This window comes from Ochotona curzoniae, unplaced genomic scaffold, assembly GCF_017591425.1.
Source record: "Ochotona curzoniae isolate NIBS_2020 unplaced genomic scaffold, NIBS_Ocur_1.0 contig_2321, whole genome shotgun sequence".
NCBI classification, from domain to species: Eukaryota; Metazoa; Chordata; class Mammalia; order Lagomorpha; family Ochotonidae; genus Ochotona; species Ochotona curzoniae.
This window is the reverse complement of record NW_024465421.1, coordinates 16047850-16069827: the sequence shown is the minus strand read 5'-3', so window position 1 is coordinate 16069827 and position 21978 is coordinate 16047850.

The window sequence follows — 21978 nt, the reverse complement described above, 5'->3', positions numbered from 1 at the left end:
TGCCTGTCAGAGTATGCATGAACAAGAGTCTGAAACAGTGAACCGGGACTGGGGCCCAGGGGCTCTGATATGGGACTCAGGTGTCCCTGGTGGCATCTTAACCCGTGTACCAAATGTCTGCCCCTCAATTGTGATTTCTTCTAATTTCCTGAAAGGTAATAGACATTCTCATACTGGCCAGCCAGGATTTGCAGTCAATTTCCGCAAGCTGTAACTTTGTAGAATGTGTGACCTAGGTCAATGTTCTCATTCTCTTGGAGTCTCCATTTCCTCTCCTTAAAATGGAGCTAGCCATAATTCCAGTCGGTACCTCCTAGGGAAATAATTGGAAACAATGGCTTCAGAAAGCTCTCAATTGGAGCCCAGCATGGTAGTCTGGTGGTTAAAGTCCTCACCTTGCACGTACTGGGATCCCATACGGGTGCCAGTTCTTGTCCTGGCCACCCTGCTTCCCATCCAGCTCGCTGTTTGTGGTCGGGAGAGCAGTCGAGGATGGTCCAAAGCCTTGTGGGAGACCTGGAAAAGGCTTCAGGCTTCTGGTTTCAGATTGATTCAGCACTGGCCGTTGCAGCCACTTGGGGAGTGAATCAACAGACAGACGATCTTCCTCTCTGTCTCTCCTCCTCTCTGTATATCTGCATTTCCAATAAAAATAGATCTTTAAAGAAAGCTGTCATTGAACATGACTTTACAAGTGAGGATGCTAGTCCTAAACAGAGGAGTGATTTATCTCGAGTGGATCCCAGGTCACTCAAGCCTCCATCCTTTCCACTCCACCTCATTGGCTTCCCTGCAGGATTCTGAGTCATCCCTGAAAAGAGCAAATCATTTTTATGCCCTTTTCTTAGAGTTTGGTATATTGCATAGCTTTGCAACTCTTCAAACCCAGGTCATCCAAGCATGAGATATATTATAACAGCATCATAATTAAAACACTCAGCTTGACCTTTCCCTGTGAAGATAACTTTTTTTTAATTGACTCTATCTGAGATCCTAACCACAGCTCTGAAACTTGCTATGCATTTTCCCACACAAACCGCCATCAATTCTGACAGCCACCCACACACTATTGTCACAATCCATCTTTGCCTCAACTCAGAGACTGAAAGTGACTTCCAAGTTGAAAGGAAAGTGCAGAAAAGTAGAGAATTTGCTAAAAGAATTTTGTACAAACAAAAACTGTTAGACATGGCCACAACATCCTCATTAATTTTGTTCACCTACTCAGAGACGCAGGATAAAAGTGAGTTGATGGAGGCTGGACTGCTAAATAGTAATCTTTCATGAATGCTTTCAGCTAAATGTGATGGCACAGCCTCTCTGGAAAGTGTGCAATTAATCTGAGTACTTGCTAGACACAACAAGGGGCATAAAAGAGGCTTGCATGTACCAGGATAAATACTGTAAATTTTCCAGGTTTATTGGGAGAATGTGTCACAGCCCCCCCCTCCAGAAAAAAGAAAACTTTCTGATTTTTAAAAAATTAAGGAGCAAACAGGGTCACAGGAAAGAGTGTGTTTCTCATCAGCTCTCTGCATGAAGCTTCATCATCCAGAACACGGCAGTAACAACATTTCTCTCCACTGGAGATGCAGCCAGAAGAAGTTAAGAATTGAACTGCAGTCTGAGTGACCCAGATTAAACACAAAGTTGAAATCTTCACAGGGATGTCTGTCAGTTCTGCACATGATTTCAAGCAGAATTCTCAGAATCTGTTTCTCTGGCGGTTATTTCAAGAGGAGAGACTCAGTTTTAGAAAGAACCACCACTTGCTCAGTATTTTAGTGAGATGTAAAGCAAGAGCCTGTTAACGATAGTCTGAGCAAGAGCTGTTGATGCACCTAGAAACTAGAAACCAAGAGACGCTGCACCTGCCTAATCTTACAGGGAATGGGAGAAAAGAACATCTGCCAGTGAAGGTGCAACACACCGTTGTCAGACACACAATACCAGAGAGGAAAGGCTTACTCCAACGTCTCTCCTCCTACCCTCAGCATTTTGTTGAGGATTTTCCTTAGCTAAGCTCAAATAGAAGTCATCCAGGAAGACAGTTCAAGTGGTACAATCTGTAGTAACCAGACCCCAAGGCACAAGACAAGAATCAAGGGAGAGAGGAAGCCATTGCAGAATGGCCACCAAGTCACCGAGTCCCTAATGAGTCAGAGAGGATTGTAGAGATTCTTTCACTCAAAGATCAACATGAGAAAGTCAAGTTCTGAGAGATCTCCTTGCCCAAGGTCACACGACCAGACATTAGCAAGACCATTCTCCAATTATCTTTGTATACGTTTCCAGAAACAGATTGGATGGTTTTTTAAAACACTCATGGATTGCTAATTGATCATATTAACATTTTGCTTTTTTGTTAATCAGACTGTCCATCAGAACATATTTACAGATGGAAATTAAGAGAGTCAGAATGGGTATTCATTTAACAACCATGTCCCACACTCTCCTATAGTCGTTTATTTGTCTGGTATTTACCAAAGAGTACCATGTGTCAAGATCTACTTTAGAATGGGGATTCCTTAGTGAATGAGACAGGCAAGATCTCTACTCCTGTGGAAGTTACCTTCTAAGGGGAGAGACAATGCACAGGGTGCAAATAAAGCCATATCAGATGATGAGGCATGCTAGAAACCAGAGCCAGGCAGAAACACCATCCGATAAATCAGTTATGCAAAGTCTACTGGAGGACCTTCAGAACTTAATTCCAGATAGAAATGAGACAACCACACAAAAAGCCTTTGAGGCAAAGGGACCATGAAGTACAAAGAACTGGAAGGAGAGACTTCATGTGCTTGTGGAATATGTAAAATACTACTACCACTTGAAGCATCATTATCTAGGTGGAGAGCGGTATGGAATAAGGCAGGGTCAGGGATAGACAAGAGCCAAGTCGTTTAGGACTCTGTGGGTGAAGAGTTTGGGGAGAAGCCATGAAAGGTTTTTAAATGAAGGGTTGGTGGGATCTTACACCTTTTCTCCCATAGTTTTCACAACAATTCTTGAAAGGGACTATGGCTACCTCCATTTTCCAGAAGAGAACATTGAGCCTCGTGGGCATTAACCTTTCTCGAGGTTATAGTGATGGATTTCTGCATTGTTACTCAATCCCAATCCTGTCTGGTTCCAAGGCAAGGCCACCATGGTCTGTGTTTATGGGTATCTCACACTCACTCTCCTGAATTGGTTTTGGATATCATTGGCCTTTTCATCACCCAAAGTTGATATTTATGCTAAATCATCTTCCAATTCCATTAATGAAGAGGCAGAAATCTCCAGGGCCTCATTCTGTGTGGTTCTAGTTCACGACTCAGTGTGTGTGTGTTTGATTAATTCTGGCAGAACAGAGTTCCAGCCCCCCCAAGGATGTAGCTAAAGTAATACTCTTCTAGAAGGAAAGATACAGAAAAGGTATATACCTTTTAAAACCTTTCTGCACAGCCCTCAATATTTTCATTGTCTTTTTCACAAATGAATTTGATACAAATTTTAGCTTTTGGATCTTCTCCAGAATAACCAATGGCCCCTTAAAACAGTTGTCCCTGTTTTCTGTCCAAGGTACTGAAATCATTTGGCTGCAACATTTATTTGCTCAGAAAGCAGCAGCATCTGCTCTAAGAAAATTTTATGAGTGAAAGTATAGATTTGTGCTCAGATGGAGGACAAAATTATTCCCTTTATAAATATTTAAAAGGGGATTGCATTGCTTCTCAGCCTTTTGGCTAAGATCAAGTGTAAAAGGGGTTTGCATATAGAATCAATTGCTACAAGGACATCAAATCACGGTTCACCTATCAGCTGAAAAGACAGCTAGAACGGGCCCCAGAACCCTCCTCTGGATTCCAAGCCTGGACTACAAACCAATGAAAATTCTTGTATGTAAGATTGGCACAGAGGAATAATTACCCCCTCCTGGAGGCGGGGGTTAGTCTGCGATATATGGGAAAGGGGACTTGTTACCTTATGTGGTGTTTCTTATCAAAGTTCTACAAATCAGTCAAGGCCTTTCTTTGCATTTGAGATGGATTAAAAGGAAATAATTGGGAGATACTACCTTCTAAATATTTCTAAGAGTAGAATGAAAAGTCCCTGTTAGGGACTAAGGTAGAACTATTAGAAAGAGGACATGGCTCTGCCTACACTCTCTCCTCATGACCTAGGGCTTTCACTAAGGTGGTTATGGTAATGTCACAACCCACAAGGGGTCAGGCAGATGGGGTGCACTGTTGAAAAACTCAGAAAAGACAAGAGACGTCTTCCTGATACTTAAAAAAAGGATTGTGGCATGCCTCCAAAAGCATCACATCTTTGCTCTCCTCATCTCTCCCAATTGTCACAATTCTCTAAAGCCCTGAATTTTTTTTAACAAATTACTTCAATTGACTTTTATTGAAACAACATTAAATAGCACTTTTTGGAGTGAAAGCAGTGGTACCAAATCAGATACCTTGAAAGCATTGCGACTCCATAAGAAGTCTCCTGGTGCAAAAGCTTGTGGATCTTGGAGAGCTAGGTTCAAATCCTGGATCCACTGCTTTCTAGCTAAATGATGTTACACAACTGACTTCCAGTCTCTGGGCTTCTGTTCCATCATTTATAAAATGCAAGTAACAATGTTATGTTTTTTTCAAAAGAGGGTAGTTGGGATATATTGTTGTATATATCATAATAGTTTTAATGGTCTAGAACATTATTTATAAGCCTACTAATATGTTGTGTTATTGCATTGTTCCCTGCACTAGGACAGGAAGAACATTGCACATTCCAGAACTTCTCTGTGAAACTGGGTCCTCTAGAGATGATAGGGGTATCCCCAGGCAGAAAGGATAAAGCCATGTCACATTCTAACTGTCTGTCTTTCCCAACGTGCAGACAATTTATCACTCAATGCAGTCATACAGTGACAGTTCCTGAAAAAGACAGATCATAATCATCAAGGATCTGGAAAAAGAAGACAGGCCATCTGTCACTCCACATTCAATTTCAGCCCTTTGAAAGGTGGCTCCCAGTTTTACCTAGTCCTTCCTCATAAAGTTTGCATTCATCGCTAATGTCTAGAGTGAAACTTCAGCCTTCAGGGTAATGTGTTGGCAACTGCTAAAGGCAATATACAGGATTGCTGCAAGTGCTTGGCTTCAGTGATGATAAAAATGGAAATAATCCCATTGGTGAGTGTTGATACAAGTGACCTGTCCTCACTATGTCAAGTATGTCTCTAGGGCTCTGAGAGATGATACAAATAGGACAGCTGGAGACAAGGGCTCCTTGTTATTGTAAATTAATCTTGTAAATATTTGATTTCTAAGAGGCTCTAAGGAAATGATTCTCTGTTTCTATATATGTGCCTCTTAATGTGTCCCACTGTCTGGGGCATGATGATGGACTCTGACATGGCTGTGCCCATGAGGTCTGCAAGAGAAAGGCCACAGCCAAGAAAGAAAAGGACAGGGTCTTGCTCAAAGGGTGAGGTCATCACAGCTTGACTTCAGGGAGAGGAGCAGGTCATCAGACAGGAGCAAAGAAATAGGTCTGGGATGGCTCAGCTTCTCTGTTTTGACTTACTCCAGATATCTACAATAGGTTTCCTGTGGAGTGGATACTTAAGGTAGGGCTTGAATTCAGAAGAAGAAGGACTTCTGAGACACCCTTCCACCCACTTAATGAGACAGCTGTCTGAAGAGGCAATCCTACTGTTTGCCTATTTCCTTAAAGTTCTTTAGTTTCCTGCCATAGTCCCAAATTTTTAGCAAAGTCTCCTCTAAGGATTTCATCTTCCCTGCATTGCACAGAAATGTTAAAAAAAATAAAAACTGTACTTACCTCCAGCTGAGACCAGCACAGCCTTAGAAGTGGGATGAACACACACACACACACACACACACACACACACACACACGTAAATGATTCTGGCCCAGTTGTGTCCTCTGGCACCATCACTTTGCCCTCAATAAGAGATCCATCCTATGTGTGGTCATCTTCAGATGCAATACCTTTCTCTGTCAAGAGCTTGGGAATATCACCCAGAGGCATTAAACATCTCTAACATGGGTAAGTCTTACCAGCCTCCTGTGGTTCTTGCACTTCAAATTTGGCCAGCCTTTCTTGTAAGCCATTAACTGGGGAAGACCCCAGAAAGACTTTTCCTTTTCATGTGTCCTCTCCATAACTAACCACCTTGAAACAGACTTAATGTCAGTCTCCCTCCAAAACTTCAGAATCAATGTTTGTGCTTACACCACCACTAAATCTTAACATTGGTAACCACTAATGAATGTTATTGAAACGGAAAGTCGAAGAATGGGATTGGGGATCTAGAAATTATGCGGAAGACCAATCTTTATCCCCTTAACAGCTATTTTCTGTGGAATAAAAGGCAATCATTTCTCTCGAGCTCAGAATCCTCTTTTAAAGTTGCAAGGGATTCTTAAACTGCATCACTTTCTTCTATAATCCAAATAATTCTGGAACTCTTAAGCTTTCTATCACCTCTTTCTTTCTTCAGCACTGTAGTAATTGTTGTGTCTTTGCAAACTTACTGCAAGCACCAGTGTTATCTCACTTGCACACATAAATTATTTTCATTGCTGACAACCTATTTCTTTTATCTAATTTTCCTGAATGAGATAGAAGACCAGACAAGCTTTAACCAGGGAAAAATAATTTTGAATTAATTTAGATAATTTTAAATTAATTAACATATGTTTAGAGAAGATTCATCAGTTCCCTTTGTTTGTAGCCCATTTTCAAATACCAGAACCTTCTGGTACATACTTGGAGGGATTAGCAGAATAAAACCAAGACCTAAAAAGTCAGCACTAATTGCAATGCAACTGACTTTCAGAGAACATTTATGTCTCATCTCTTCAACAAAGCATCCATGTTTATTAAACTCATCATCCAATGCTCTTTCAGCACAAGCCCCATTTTCAACAGAAACATTTACTGTCTGTCTTTGCTTCCTGACATTTTCACAAGGCAAAATTCTTATGACTTCTGCATTGTGGAATTCAGTGAGCCTAACTTAAACTGAATCCAAAAAAAGTAAAGTAAGATATAATCATAATATGCATAGCATACCCTCTGAGGGTCCTTTCGAAAGGTCATGGAAAAACTAAAAGATAAGCATTTTTCCCATGAACTTCTTGAACATTTCTTCTATATTATGTCACATGAATGAGTAAAAAAGTAGAAGATCCAAGTCTACAATGGATTGAGCTCTGATTCTCACATCTCAGCATGTGAGCTTATCAACTTATTGCGAGTTATCTAGTGTAAGAAAACATGGGTTTTCATGTAACTTCTCTAAACACAAGCCCGCTACTTCAGTTTGTCTTTATGAATGAATACAGGTAGCCTTTGACTTCATCATGGCTCAACTGATGAGGTTTGTTTTTGTTCTGTTTTTTTTTTTTAACCTTGTTATGATGGGAAAATGACATGCTTACTGCAAAAGCCAGATTTTGACTTTTGAATTCTGATCTTGACCTGAAAGGTTCTATCCTTTCTTTGCTGTCAAGCAGTGTTAGTAACCACAGCCCCCACCCCTATTCATCCCCATGATCACGAAGGAAAACAACTGACACTCATATTGTGCTGTGTTGCTGAGCTGATACTCGGTAGGTTAGGAGTTTTAAATGAATTTTCGATTTACAATATTTTCAATCTACCTTGAGTGTATTGGAGCATAACCATAAGGTGGGGGGAAATTCTGTATTTATTTCCATTGCCAGGGAATACCTTTGTTATATATCATGAAGTATTAATGATTTAATAGATGCTCACCCTTGCTTATCCATGTTGAACCTAATGTTCATTAAAGGAGGATCTTAAAATCTCTGTTAATTCATGGAAAGTTGAGATCAGGAGGGATGGTAAACATTCAGTAAGTGTTTACTCATTGCCCACAACGTGATAGAGTAGGCCCTGTTTCCATGAGGAGAATAACAATGCTTCTAATACAAATAGATTTAGCATTTACTTTTATATTATGAACACTAAGCATCTTTTGTTGGATTGCTTAAAAACACTTTTCCAAGATTGTACAGATAATTACCCAGCTCAGGATGCAATGATTAGTGGGGGAAATCAATGATGTTTTTAAGGACTCAGTGAAGGTAAATGACTCAGCAATAAGTTCAATAAATTTTTTCTTTAAAAGGTATCGTGCCCAAAACACATGGGGAAAAAAATTCCCCTATTTTGAGAGTTTAACCTGAACAATTTTCTTAATAATCTTATTGCACAGTTTTTAATACAGTGGTTCCTGATCGTGTAAAATGTAACTTCCCATGAATGTTCTATCTTCCTTTATCACCGGCAGCATGTTGATTCTTTCTCACAGAAAGTCACACACATTGCAGCTCATGCTCCATGTTCCACTTCCCCAAGGACCATTGAAAGAAGGAAAAACAACTCATGATAACAAACATATGAAAAGCTTTATTGCACTTTAAAGAGATGCAAAGTGAAACAATGGAAATTGTTCTATCTTGCCAGATGTCACTGACACTTAGCAAGTGGCATGGATAATATATGCTATTTCATATCCTTAGCATTCATTGAAATTGGTGTAACCTTTTCAGCGGGGGAATAAGCAATAGCTATGAAAATTTTAGGCATGCTCACCTACCAATGACTCAACAATTCCTGCTATAAGCATTTATTGTGTTTTAAACTATTGACAAACCATAGAAAGATATTTGAACAAAGACATATTCAGCCTTCTTTGTAATGAAGTATTGAAACTATCCTAATTTTTTTTTATTTCATTTTATTTTTTTATTACATTGCATTATGTGACACAGTTTTTTAGGCACTGGGATACCCCCTAAAAGTTGATCCACAGGGAATTCATTAAATAAGTTACCATGCCTCCAGGAAGGTGTTTTAAAATGTTGAGTTAGATTTATATGCACTCATGGCTAAGATAATCTATATGTTTAAGTGAAAAATTAGCATGTGTAGTTAATCCCATCCTGTTTTTAATTTTAAAAACACAGTATGTACAGGTTTATATGCTGGCAGGGACTGACCCCAAATATTAACATGGAAGAATAAAATATTCTGGAGACTTTGATATAAATATGTGATTTGATTAATGTTTTTCAATGATTATCCATTTTATTGTTAGATACCATGTATATAATTTGCAATGTAAAACAAAAGTTTTATCATAGATTATTTATAAATAAGTCTGAAAATAAGGATATTGAATCATGTTTAAGTTGGGAGAACAAAAAAAAATATCTTTCCTTATGGAGACTGCAGTGTTTAACCACACACAGTTGTTGGTTTTTGGATGAATTTATAATGAATGAATGGATGCATGCATGCATAGTCAGTTCTCCAAGGCAGGTTGCTTTGTTGTTCTTATTGTTCTTTAACGATATATTTACTTTTATTTTGAAAGGTATTTTTACAGACAGGAGAGACAGATTTTCTGTTAGCTTGTTCATCCCCCAAATGGCTGCAATGATTAGAGCTGAGTGAATCCAAATCTAGGAACCAGGAGCCTCTTCTGCATCCCCCATGTGGGTGTAACGTCCCCAGACACTGGATCATCCTCTTCTGCTTTCCCAGGCCACCGCAGGGAGCTGAGTGGGAAGTGAGGCAGCTGGGACTTGAACTGGCACCCATACGGGATGCCAGGGCTGCAGGAGGAGAATTAGCCTGTTATCCTACAGGGCCAGCCCACCTGTTGTTTTGGTGACTTAAATAATTCAGGACAGCAAGTCACTCTGAAACTGGGTGGCTTTTTAAAATATATGAGGAGTAATGACTGCTAAGGTTTATAAGAGTCTGATCTTCACAAGCAAAAAAACCTGATGAGGGATTTAGGTAATCTGCAGAGATGATGACTGCAGTATGTCTGCTTAGCTTAAGAACAATCGTACCCATTCCATGGCTTCCAAGTTTTCCCCAAGCACAGTAATGGATGAGCCCATGGTCAGGTTCCAAGGTGGTGCCCACAGACCTGAAAGGAACCAGGGAGCCACCATGGCAGTAGAAAGAGATCCTAGGACAGGAGAACCACGCCTGAGAGGTGACACTGAGTAATTAACTTTCCCTTTCGGCTTATACACATGCTGCTAGGGTTATAAAAGGAACTAATTGGTGTCATGTTATCCCACAATCCAAAAAAAGGGTAAAATGTGTAATCAGCCAAATATATCCCTGCTTCAGCACCCTATGGACACTGCAAAAGCTAAATTGGAACTGTCCTATTAGTCATAGTGTCCAAAAGTGTTGTTACCTACCTCTAGAAGTTCAGTATGTGGAGATTCATTTTGTCCTCGCTCTGCCAGCTCTTACCTCCACACAGTCCTCCTGGACCCTCTTCTCTTGACCCCTGATCATGAGGAATTACAGAGAACCTCTTTGCAGCAGCTGCTGACCAAAGGCCACCATAGAAAAGCCAAAGGTGGGGAGAGTCATGCCACATTCCAGTAGAAAAGCAGCAATGGTCCCCTTTCCTAGTTAAGTCAGTTTAGTGCATAACTGGGGAGAAAAATGAATGAACGTTACAATTCTGAACAATCAGTGTCTTAAAAAGAAAACTTAGATGGTTCATTAAAAAAAAAAAATGCTGTTTTCTTTCACTTAAAAGCCAGGGACTGGAATGTGAAGACATCAACAAGTTCACACTTACGGCACGATTAATTACAGAAAGCAGTAGATAAGGGTGGGAGCTTGACGCAGTGGATAAAGCATCACTCGGGACACCTGCATTCTTTATAAGAGGGTCTGAGTTTGGAAACCAACTCCAGTTTAGTTTCAGTTCTCTGCTACTGCACACCTTGGAAAGTAGCAAGGAAGGCCTCAGTTAGTTGGGTCCCTGCCATCCAAATGAGACAAAGATTGAATTTCAGGCTCCTGGCCTGAAACCTAGTCCAGGCTTGGTTTTAACAGGCACTTGAGGAATTAACCAATACATAGAAAATTCTTCCCCCATGCCCGCTTTTCAAATGAAAATAACATTTTTAAACATTTTTAAATTACATTGTCAATCCCATCAAATGCTCTTTTTAAAAAAAAAAGATTAACAACCTGCAGTGTTGGCAGCTGTGGAAAGGCAAGGACCGCCTGAGCACGAAGACTATCAGGTGCCAGGACTCAGGAAGTAAGTGCCTATTCCACCCCCAGAGCCTTCTGAACAATTAGGCAGCTTCAATTGCTACTGGCATTGAGGAAGACATGAAATGGGGCTTTGGGAGGTTGCAGAGGATGAATATGCAGCCCAGAAAATTGAACCAAAAGATGTCTCACATTTACTCAGAACCTAAGAGCGTGGACCACATTTCCTTTGCCTAAGTGAAAATTGTATTTGTGCCACTGGACGTGACTGACACTTGCTGTGTTCAGGACTCTACTCCCGTATCCTGACACATGGGAGGGACTCTGTGAAAAAACTGCTAAATGTGTCACATGAACCTTGAATCCCAGAGATGAGAATGAGACAGAGATTGAGCAAAAGAGGAGAGGGGTGGCGGGTGGGTGGGGAAGGTAAGGAAAGAAGAGGAAGAGAGAAAGTGGGGGAGAGAGAAGGAAGAGAAGGAGAGGAAGAGGGGAGAGAGAATAAGAGAGAGAGAGAGAGAGAAAGGAAGAGACAGACAAGGGACACAGAGTGGAGAGGAAAGGGAAAATGAGGAGAGAAAAACAAAGAGGCAGGAGAGGGAGAGAGAAGGGAGAACCATGCAAAAGGAGGCTATACTCACTGTGTAGACAGGGACTATGTAAATTCTTTCCCAACATTTCTCCAGGACATGGTACCTAAAGGGCTTCCAATGAAAACTTTTTGAATAAATAAAGAATTAAATCAAAGGGAGATGATAAATATGTCTAAGAAACCAGAATTACAAAGTGGGAGCGGTGGAGCAGGTGTTGTGCAGCAGGCTAAATCACCGCTTGGGACACCTGAATGCCATGATGGAGTGCCTGGGATTGAGTCCTGCCTCTGAACTAACTCACAGTTTTCTGAACCAGCTCACCGAAAATACGCCTGGGAGGGAACAGATGATGGCACAAGCATTGCAGATAGAAATGAAACGGAACAAAATCATGCTAAGAGATTTTGCATGCAAAGCAGCATACAGCCAAAATCGAAAGCCATCAGAAGCTGATTTTGTTCTTAAGCTAGATTAGAAGTCAAAGTTGTCAGCAGCCAGAGAAAGATAACGATACACCAGTGTCAGGTGTGTGAGACAGGATACAAAAGAGTAATACTGTGTGTGCTAATAAGGTCTGTGGCAGGCCAGACCAGAGCTTTGGGCAGCAGCCCATTCCTAAGGTGTTTATCATGTGTTCTGCTCTCCTCCTCTCTCTGGGAACACGAGAATCCTCCTGGCTGGAACAGCAACTGGTCAGTAAACAAAAATCCCACAGGTGAATGGAGTTGATACGAAATGCGGTCCCCGAGTGAATAAAAGCCGACGGGGCAGGCATTGAGGTACTCCTCTCTCTGTGCAAGAGGGCTGCTCTGCGCTGCTATTTTTTGAAACTTTTCTCTTATTTTTTTTCTCATTAAAAAGTTCCAGAAGACTGGGGAGAGAAAGGGAAGGGGGAAAGAGAAGGTGGAGAGGGCGGGGGGCGGGCAGGGGAAAAAAAGCTGCGGGGGGAGGCTTGGGTTAGTTCGGTTGATCCAATCTGTGGGAGAGGATTCCGCTTTCAGAGACTGGATCTGTATTTTTTGTTTTGGTCCTTTCTCATTATGAAGTGTCCCCTCTTAAGCTTCTGCTTCTTGCTACAGCACCAAGTACTTGAGCCCCTGTCACCCCCGACCCCAGGACCTGGATAGACCACTAGGGGCTGGGCCTGGCTTTCATCTGGCCCAGCCCTAACTTTTCTAAGCGTTTGGCAAGTGAACCAGTGGGTGGATTATTGATCTTTTGTTTTCTCTCTCCTCTGTCTCCCTGTGTTGTAAGTAAACAAAAAGAAGTAGGGTGGTCGAAAAAATTCTCGTGGCTAGCACTTACTGGGCACATTGTTCTAGGCACCAGGTGGATATTGGTGGAAGTAACGTGCTTGTCGAGCACAAGGAACAGAGTTAGGGCTGTCACGCTAGGATTAGCTCATGACCCTTAGACTGGACCCATTGTACAGCTGAGATGACTGAAACCCTGAGAATTCACACACTCAGGCATCCCTGGGACCTCACCCAAACCTATGTTCCCAAACCTAGAAGCTCTTTCTAGCAAAATCGGGTCCAACTCCCAAGAAAGTGGACTAGGCTTGTTGGAAAAGAGTTCATAAGTCTCAGAATGTGGAAATGAAAGACACATGGGAGGTGTCACTCGGACTCACCAAGGGTTGGGTCCTCCTCTTTGCTTTATACTTTGCATTGTGGTATGAAGGAGTCGCTGAATAGTCACAGTCTTGATCCATACAAAATAGCTGCTGACCCCATCTAGGATAAGCCAATACCTGTGGGAGAGCTGCCCACACCTGTACTGAGTTTTAAATGAGGAAGCAATAAGCGTTTACATTAGGCAACTCTGTGTTTGGTGCTTTTGGTACTGAAGAATAACTGCCTCCACTGGCAAATGAGGACGATAAAGTTACAGGGCAATGGCCTTTAAGAGGCAAATATTAGAACATGATGTTGGCGCAGAAGCATCTATTCTCAACAAGTCAAACAGTGCAGTTTTTCAGTCTGCTTGGAAATAGCGAAGGCAGTCTACGACCATACCACCTGAATGTGCCCAATCTCGTCTGATCTCGGAAGAAATAGAGAAAGCAATATCGAGCTTACTAAAAAAGCAGTAGAAGGTGTTAAAGTGAAATTGGATCAACTGGGTTTAATTCCTGGCTAGCAAACACGCCAGCTGGTCTCGGCCAGTTTGTTTTGTCAATCATGTGAGATGGATCATAAAAGGGGGACTCCCCCCGGTGGTGACTCTTAAGTGAGACTGCACATGAAGTCTTCCACATAGTTAATTTCTTAACAACTTGCTGTGTCCCACAAACTAACTATATTGAAGGGGAAGGCAGTAGACACAGCTAGGATAAGGCGCTAGCTTTTCCTTCCACACCACACCTTGCAGCTCCTGGAAGAGGGCTGCTTTCTGGCTTGCAGGGGTTAACCAGAGATGCACGCACACACGTACACACAGCCCCGAGTGCTGCCCTTTGATTCCCTCTCAAGGCAGGACTAGACGAAGGCTGCTAACTGTGCAGCCCTAATTGCATTTGCTCCTTTAAAAGAGCCTGATGCACAGCACCTGCAGTCCGGTGCTACGTGCCGACCAGGCTGTTGTGCGGGCTTTGGAGACGCAAAGAGCATGCCAATCCAGAGGCCCTGGGGTCCCTCCTCCACTCCACCCCACCTGGTAGATGTAGCTTCTTATACAACACTGGTGTGGGCTGAATCGCTACAATGAATTTCTTCTTGGGCAGCTCTCGGGTCTGAGGAGAGCCCAGTTAGGTTCCTGACACCCTCGAAGGCAGAACACAAACCGTGATGATTAAAAGAAGAGCTTGAAAGGCAGGACACCTTGGAGACCCAGTTTCCTCAGTGGGGAAACACAAGCTAGTACCGTTTGCAGGACTGTTGATGTACCTAGTGCTCAACAGCTAAGATCTGGCATGTTACAGGTGCATGATAAATACCACTATAATTACCTATTGGACAAATATTCATTCGGTATACTTGGCATGAGTTGGGTATATTCTCTACTCAGGAAACATGAGCAAATCAATTAATGTAAGCCTCTGCCCTAATAAAGTTCATATTTTGGTGTAAACGAGAAAGCCAGCATGCAATCCAACTAGAGACCTTTAGCACTTGGTAAATACACCAAAGAAAATAACCCAGGGTGCTGGGATTCTAAAAAGTTGAAAATGGCTAGCCCTGCTCTAGCCAGGCTGGTTAAAGACATGCCCCCTGAAGGAGGATGTGTTGGAAAGTTGAAGGTAGAATATTCCAGGCAGAGAAAAGTACAGGTGCAGAGGTCTGCGGTGGGCCTCTCCATCACCGTGTGCACGGGTGGCAAGGAAAGGGCATCTACGTTGTGGCTACCATCACTCATTCAGACTCAAGAACCAGAGGGGCCATAGCAAAGGTTTTCCAATGTTTTCAGTGTCTGAAGCTAAAGACACAATGGGTAGATAAGGACCAATACTCCGTGTAAATCTTCACTGAATATTCTCATGAGCCAAGAGTGCCTGGATACTAAGGGACACAAGGTAAATCAGCTGACTACTGCTTATTCCTGTGACCATCCTGAATTCCAAATTTCAAACTCCTGGTGGGATGATGGGAAGTCCTCAACAAACACTAATCAGCGCAGGAAGCAAGAAGAATGACAACTGCTAAGATTTGTCTTCTAATAGCAAAAATTTTGTTGCATTTAATATAATTTATGTACACAATTCTAAGTATTCCTTACACTCCCTTCAAGACTTTATTTTAACGGCAGGCTTTACTGAGAAAGGGGGGGAAAGGAAGGTCCCCATTCACTGGCTCACTCCTCAAATGGCTGCAGTGGCCTGGGCTAAAGTGATTCAGAGCCAGGGGTGGCTTCTGGGTCTCCCACATGAGTACTTGGGCCATCATCTGCTGCTTTCCCAGACCGTATGCAGAAATGGCTTGGAAGTGGAGCAGCCAGGACATGAACTGGCATCCATATGGGATGCTGGTGCTGCAAGCATAGGATTGGCCTACTACACCACCATGCTGATCCTCTTGTTTTTGGGATAACATTTTAATTTACATCAGTCAAGGCTTAATGCTTCACCAAGTAAGTTTTTAATAAGCAAAAGGCAGAAAGACCCCAGTTCATAAGGAATACAGCAAAAGACCATAAACAATCAAGTGGAAAGTCATTTCGTTCATACAGTGAGTTTTAAAGCAATCACATTATCAATATTGTAGTATAACATTCCTAACCCTTGTTCTGACAGTTATAAAACAAAGATTAACAAAACAATTTTTACAATGCTGATATACAAGCCTTGCTTTTTAAATTTTAGCTCCTACATATAAGAGCATGCTTAGATGTCAAAGGCAATGAGAGCCTGGACTAGCACAGAAGCTGAGTTGGAAAAATCCCCATCCCCACTCCCATGGAGAAAACCTTGAGGGAACCAACCCTGAAACCGCAACCCACAGGTAAAGGAACTATTAAGAACAGGGACCCTAGAACCACGTAATGAAGAGCTCCTCTGGAGTCCGCTTGCTCTGATCAGTTGTACATCTTCTACAACTGAAGACCCCAGAGTCCTATAAGAGCTCCCTTTCCACTACTCCACCAGTCAGTCATTCCTTCAACAACCAAGCACATACCCTGTGCTAGGTACCTTAGCAGTCATGGGCACTGGGTTGGTGGGGTGGGGGGGAATACTCAGTAAACCAGAACTATGTGGTTCGCAGAAGATGTTCATGTCTCAAATCACAGTAACCTGTGAATATGCTCATGTCTGGAAACAGGGTCTTTGCAGATAGGATTAGATGTACATGAGGATAAAGGCAAGAAGTGGGCCCCAGGTCCAGTGGTTAAGACCTTTGAAGTATCTTAGCTCAATTCCCAGCAACAACTGTCGACCACAGCTTCCCACCAATGCAGACGCATTAGTGATGGCCGTAGTGATGACTCAATACTTGAGTTCCTGCTACCCACCCAGGAGACTTAGATTGAGTTCCTGGCTTGTGGCTTCAGCCTGGCACAGCCTCCACCATTGTGGGCATTTTGGGGAGTGAGCAAGCAGGGTGGATACATTCTCTCCCTCTTTATCTACCTTCCACCCTCCCTGCTGCTTCTTTCTCCCTCTCAAATAGGGTCACCAATGTCCTTAGGGCCCGGCAGCATGGCCTAGTGGCTAAAGTCCTCGCCTTGAACGTGCCAGTATCCCATATGGGCACCAGTTCTAATCCTGGCAGCCGCGCTTCCCTTCCAGCTCCCTGCTTGTGGCCTGGGAAAGCAGCCGAGGACGGCCCGAGGCTTTGGGACTCTATCCGTGTGGGAGACCCGGAAGAGGTTCCTGGATCCTGGCTTCTGATCGGCATAGCATCGGCCGTTGCGCTCACTTGGAGTGAATCATCGGACGGAGGACCTTCCTCTCTCTCCTCCTCTCTGTATATCTGACTTTCCAATAAATAAATAAATCATAGGGTCACCAATGTCCTTATACAAAGACACAGGAGAAAATCTTAAGTACAGGGATTTGAGGAAAACCACCAAAAGCTGGAAGTCCAGAGTCTCCCTAGAGCTTTCAGAGGGAGTTGGTCCCTTTTGAAACCTTGAGCTCAGACTCCACAACTGTGAGAGGATCTATTTCTGCTATTTTATGCCACTGGGCTTCTGCATTCAACATCCAAGTAACACAGGGGACCAAAGCCACGCACCCCTTTGTGCCGATGCTGGTTGGAGCTTAATTCATTTTGTGCAAGTTGTCTGATCCTGATTTCTTGTGTCAAGGCAGCAATTCACACCACACAGGGATGTTAAATCTGGACAAGGAAGCAAGATCCAGCTAATGCAATCTCCGTTTCCGAATCACTCAAGCTGAATTCCCTTTCTCTGGAGTAAAGCTTTCCATCATTTCCCCCTCTCCCTTTCCATGGACTTCCCTATTGGCCATCCCTTTTCCACATCTTAAAGAAGGGAAGTGGAGAAACATCTCGAGACAGTGGTAAGATGTGTAATAAGAGTTGCAAGGAGTCAGCCAGTCATAGGGGAAGCAGCAGAATGCAACCATTGCGGTCCAAGTGTTCCCTGAGAATCATGTGCTGAATTGTCATCACTAAGTGATCTGAATAGGCATCTTCCCACAGCCTTGCCATCAGCAGGTGCTCACCAGCACCAAGTCCACCAGCTGTGATCCACCAATTTCTGTTCTTTGTAAGTTTCCTGGTCTTCGGTATTTGGAAACAGATGCACAAAATATATCAAGATACCAACTCTGAGCAATTTACACAGACTAGGGATTAATTAAAGGATATTAAGTAGTTGGCAGATGGGCAGAATGACTGGAGGACTAAGCAGAGAGATTCCAGGCCAGAAATAATTCCAAAATCACACTGCAGGCTTGGAGAGCAGACAGCGCTACCAGCAAACAAATGCTTCAGGCCCCGCCTCCTTGCTGAGAGCCCAAAGGAGGTTTCTGACCCATGATGCCATGCTCACCTGCCTGTGTCATGCAGTTCCAAGGCAGTGGTGATGGCTCAGGTGCCTTGGACCCCTGTATTGAGCATCCAGCTCCCAGCTACTTCAGCCTGGCTCAGCCCCAACAATTGCAGACATTGGGGGAGTGAAGCAGCAGATGGGAGTATGCCCCCTCTCTGTCTCTCTGGTAAATAAATGAATGTTTAAACATTTTCTGAAAGAGGCCTGCCCTCTCATTCTCAGGCTCCATCGCAAGGACAGCCTGGGCTGCCTTGCAGGAAAGGAGTGCGAAAAGGGAAGGTAGCCCAGTTGTCCCATGCAGGTGAAACATTGAAGAGAAGCCAAGACTTGTCTTTCACAACCCAAAGATATGCAGGGGAGCCCATCAGAAGCTAGAGAATCCCCCAGATCCACATATGGTGATCTCTTTCGAACTCTTGAGCCCATGGCTGTATGTCTGGAACACTTCTCCATCAACAGATGACATTGTGGATATGGCAACCCTAGACTTAGGCCTGCTATGACTGCAAACGAGGCCACATCCACTTGTATGCAACAGCCATTCAAACACTAGGTTCTAAGCTTCCAATTCAACAGTACTAGAGTGTGGAGGGGGAGGGGCAGGAGGAGAAAGCAAAGGTTGTTGTACTTGGTTTGTAAAGGGCCTCATGGGAAATATCGTAGGCTCCCTGGGCCATCTGGTCTTTCTCGAAACCATTCAGCTGCTTTGGAAACACAAAGCATCAACAATTGGTCAACAAATGGCCATGGCTATGTGCCAACAAAACTTTATTTACAGTAATCAGCTGAGTTTGACCCAGGAGCTATAGTGTGGCTGCCCCTGGCATGGAATAAACAGTAAAATACTTCTATTCCCTTGCTCCCCTGAAACACGGACACTATTAACAGTTTTTTATCCTTCAAGTCATTTTCTACACATACATGTCCTTTAAATACACATAAACACACCTAAGCATGGGCATGCACGTCGTATCCCACCACACCGGCTGGCATGGCTTACATATTGCACAGAATACAGTTGAGCTGTTCTTTCTGTTAGTACCTATGTGATGACGTCAGTGTTTTTAATAGCTGCAAAACAGTCTCATAAAAATGTATCCTAATTTATTGCAAGAGTCTCTGTGGTTCAGCAGTATCTTCCTCTCCACATGAATGCGGCATTGAGCATTCTCATATAGACATATCTTATGTACAAGTTGAACTTTTTTTGTGAACAGCTTACAGACAAAAGCTAATGAAATGCCTGACATGAGCAAGGTGTTGTGTTAGGGGCTCACAGTTGTCATCCCACCACAATGTTAATGAAATTATTGAGCACACACTATGGGGGGTGTGTACCATCTTGCTCAATCTTCACAACAGAATGGCAGCCCCCATGGAGCAGGTACCACTATCAGTCCCACTTTAGAAATGGAAGATCAGAGAGGTTGGGACACTTACCTGAGGTCACACAGCCAGTAACTCCAGATTGAAGTGGAATTCAAAGTCAAACTCTTAAGTACTCTCTTACACTCAAGCGACAGATTCACCTGAATGGAAGTGGAAGCTCAGAGGAGGGCAGGAAGGGTCCCTGTGGGGCAACTGGGGAAAACACCACAGAGCAAGCTTTTCTTACAACTGGGGAGTGAACAAGGGAGACAGAATGCCAAAAAGAACATGAAGCCTCAGATGGGACTCTGAAGGCATGGAGCTCCCAGAAAGCCCCAGATGATTTGGAAGGAGTGGGGGGGGGGGCGGGGCAGAGAGGAGATGACAGTGGAGAGAGGCCTCGGTCTTCACTGGGGATGCTGAGCCAGGTCCATGAGGAGCCACTGAAGCATTTTTAAAGCAGAGAAGTTAAGATCACAGCTGTGCTTGTAAGAGATCACAACTACAGCGTAGAAGATGGATGAGGGTGGGTGGCCAGAATGAGTGGGACACGGACAACAGGAAACTGCCAGCTATCCAGGCCACACTGGGGAGACTTCCTGCCTTTGGTCATTAAACGCAGCAGGGTGGTATCAGGCCTGTTGTGCAGAACGCTCTGCTCCAATCCATGAGCCTTGGAGGCTCCAGGGCTCCTGAACATGCCTAGAGGCAGACTCAGTTCCTGTCATTTCCCCAGGATGCGAAAGCCAATGGCTGCCTGCTCAGTGGGAAAATTTGACTTGGCTCTGGGTCATTTCACTCCCTGTCCAGGAAGCTCCAGGCGGGAGGGAGATGTTCTAGGGCAACCAAGAAGTCATCTTGAGCAATGGTCCATCCTTTGCCACCACCCCTTCGAATCGTAGGAAGAGATGGGGGCCCTGTGGAGAGGCACACTGCGTGGCCACTGCACCATTGAGTCATCTCGGTTGTTGTGGCTATTTGCTGTGGGAGGCAGCGGAATCGGCCGGAAGCATACCCAGGGTTGCCAGCCGTGGCTGAAGGACAGAATGGATGCCACTCCCTGGTCTTGGCAAGGGAAGAAAGCTGCCCGAGAGACCTTACTCCTTTGCACAAAGGCTAGGCAGCCAATGGCCTGGACTGAGACAAGAGGGCCAGGTTCTGAGTAGGGAAGGAAGGTCAGGTGCCTGGGAGCAGCGTCCAGGAACTGAGGTTGGTAACAGACAGTTCACTGCTTGCTGAGCCTGGACTCTCAGCCAGGAGCTGTGCTCAGCACTGCATATCAACAGCGTGTCTGCTAGAAGATTGTATAGCTATTATCTCATTTAATCCACTGCAACAGAGGCCAGCCAACTCCAGCTCGGGGCTGTTTTGGTACAGCCTGGGAGCTAAGAATGGTTTTTCATTTTTATGGAATTTTAGAGGAAAAAGAAAACACATAGATGATAGGCTTTGCAACTGTAAATAGTTCTCTAAAATATTTGCTATCTGAATCTTTAGAGACAAAAGGTTGCTAAGCCAGAGTGGGGTGTTGAGCACAACAATTAAGACCCCTCGGGTATCACATACCCACAGTGCCTGCTTCACTTTTGATTCTAGCTTCCTGCTAGTGCACACCTGATAAACAGCAGGTGATGGCTCTAGTGTTTGAGTCTCTGCTACTCTACATGTGAGAGCAGGATTGAATTCACAGGATTAACCTCATCAAATTACCTTCTAAAGGCTCCTCCTCCAGAAACCACCAACATGAAAAATGGGTTTCAACACACAAGTGTTCATCCAATGACACATGAGGAAATAGATCTTCATTTCTTAGAGGGGTTGGTTGTAGAAACTGAGTCTATTGCAATCATGGGAATCAATTCAGCAACTTCTGAAGAGTTTGTCTTTGACCTGATAGCAAAGACGGACAGGAAGTCCAGAGGAAAGAACAGCTAGAATCCACAAGCATGGACTGAAGCACTTAGTAGCCTCAATCTGAAGGCAAATCTGAACCTGCCAGGAGAAGGGGGCATGCAGAAGCAAAGACAAGGGCAGGAAGAGGGGAGGGGTACTGGTCACAGACAAGGGTATTGGTTCACATGACAGGATAAACCAGAAGATGACCAGCAATGCATGTAAGCTGCTAAACGCTGGTTGCTTTACCTTCAAATCGTCCATATTCTTCACTATAACAGCCCCACTGCTGTGCTAGAATCTCTACCATAGCCCTCTTGTAGCCTGAAGCATGTGGCAAAGAGGATTTTGGGAAATGTAGTCTGGCATTACCAGCTGAACCCTGACCAAACCACTACAGCACTTCAACATGTTTCATTTCTTTGGAGAGCTTGAATGGGAGAGGGAAGTTAAACTGTGATTTTTAGTCTTTATTAAACAGAGGAAAAATAATACAAATGATTAACAGGTAATTTTTATTCAAGTGAAATGATTGTCATGAACATGTCAAAGATTTTATTCATTCATTGAGTTCTGGAAAGAACAAGACACA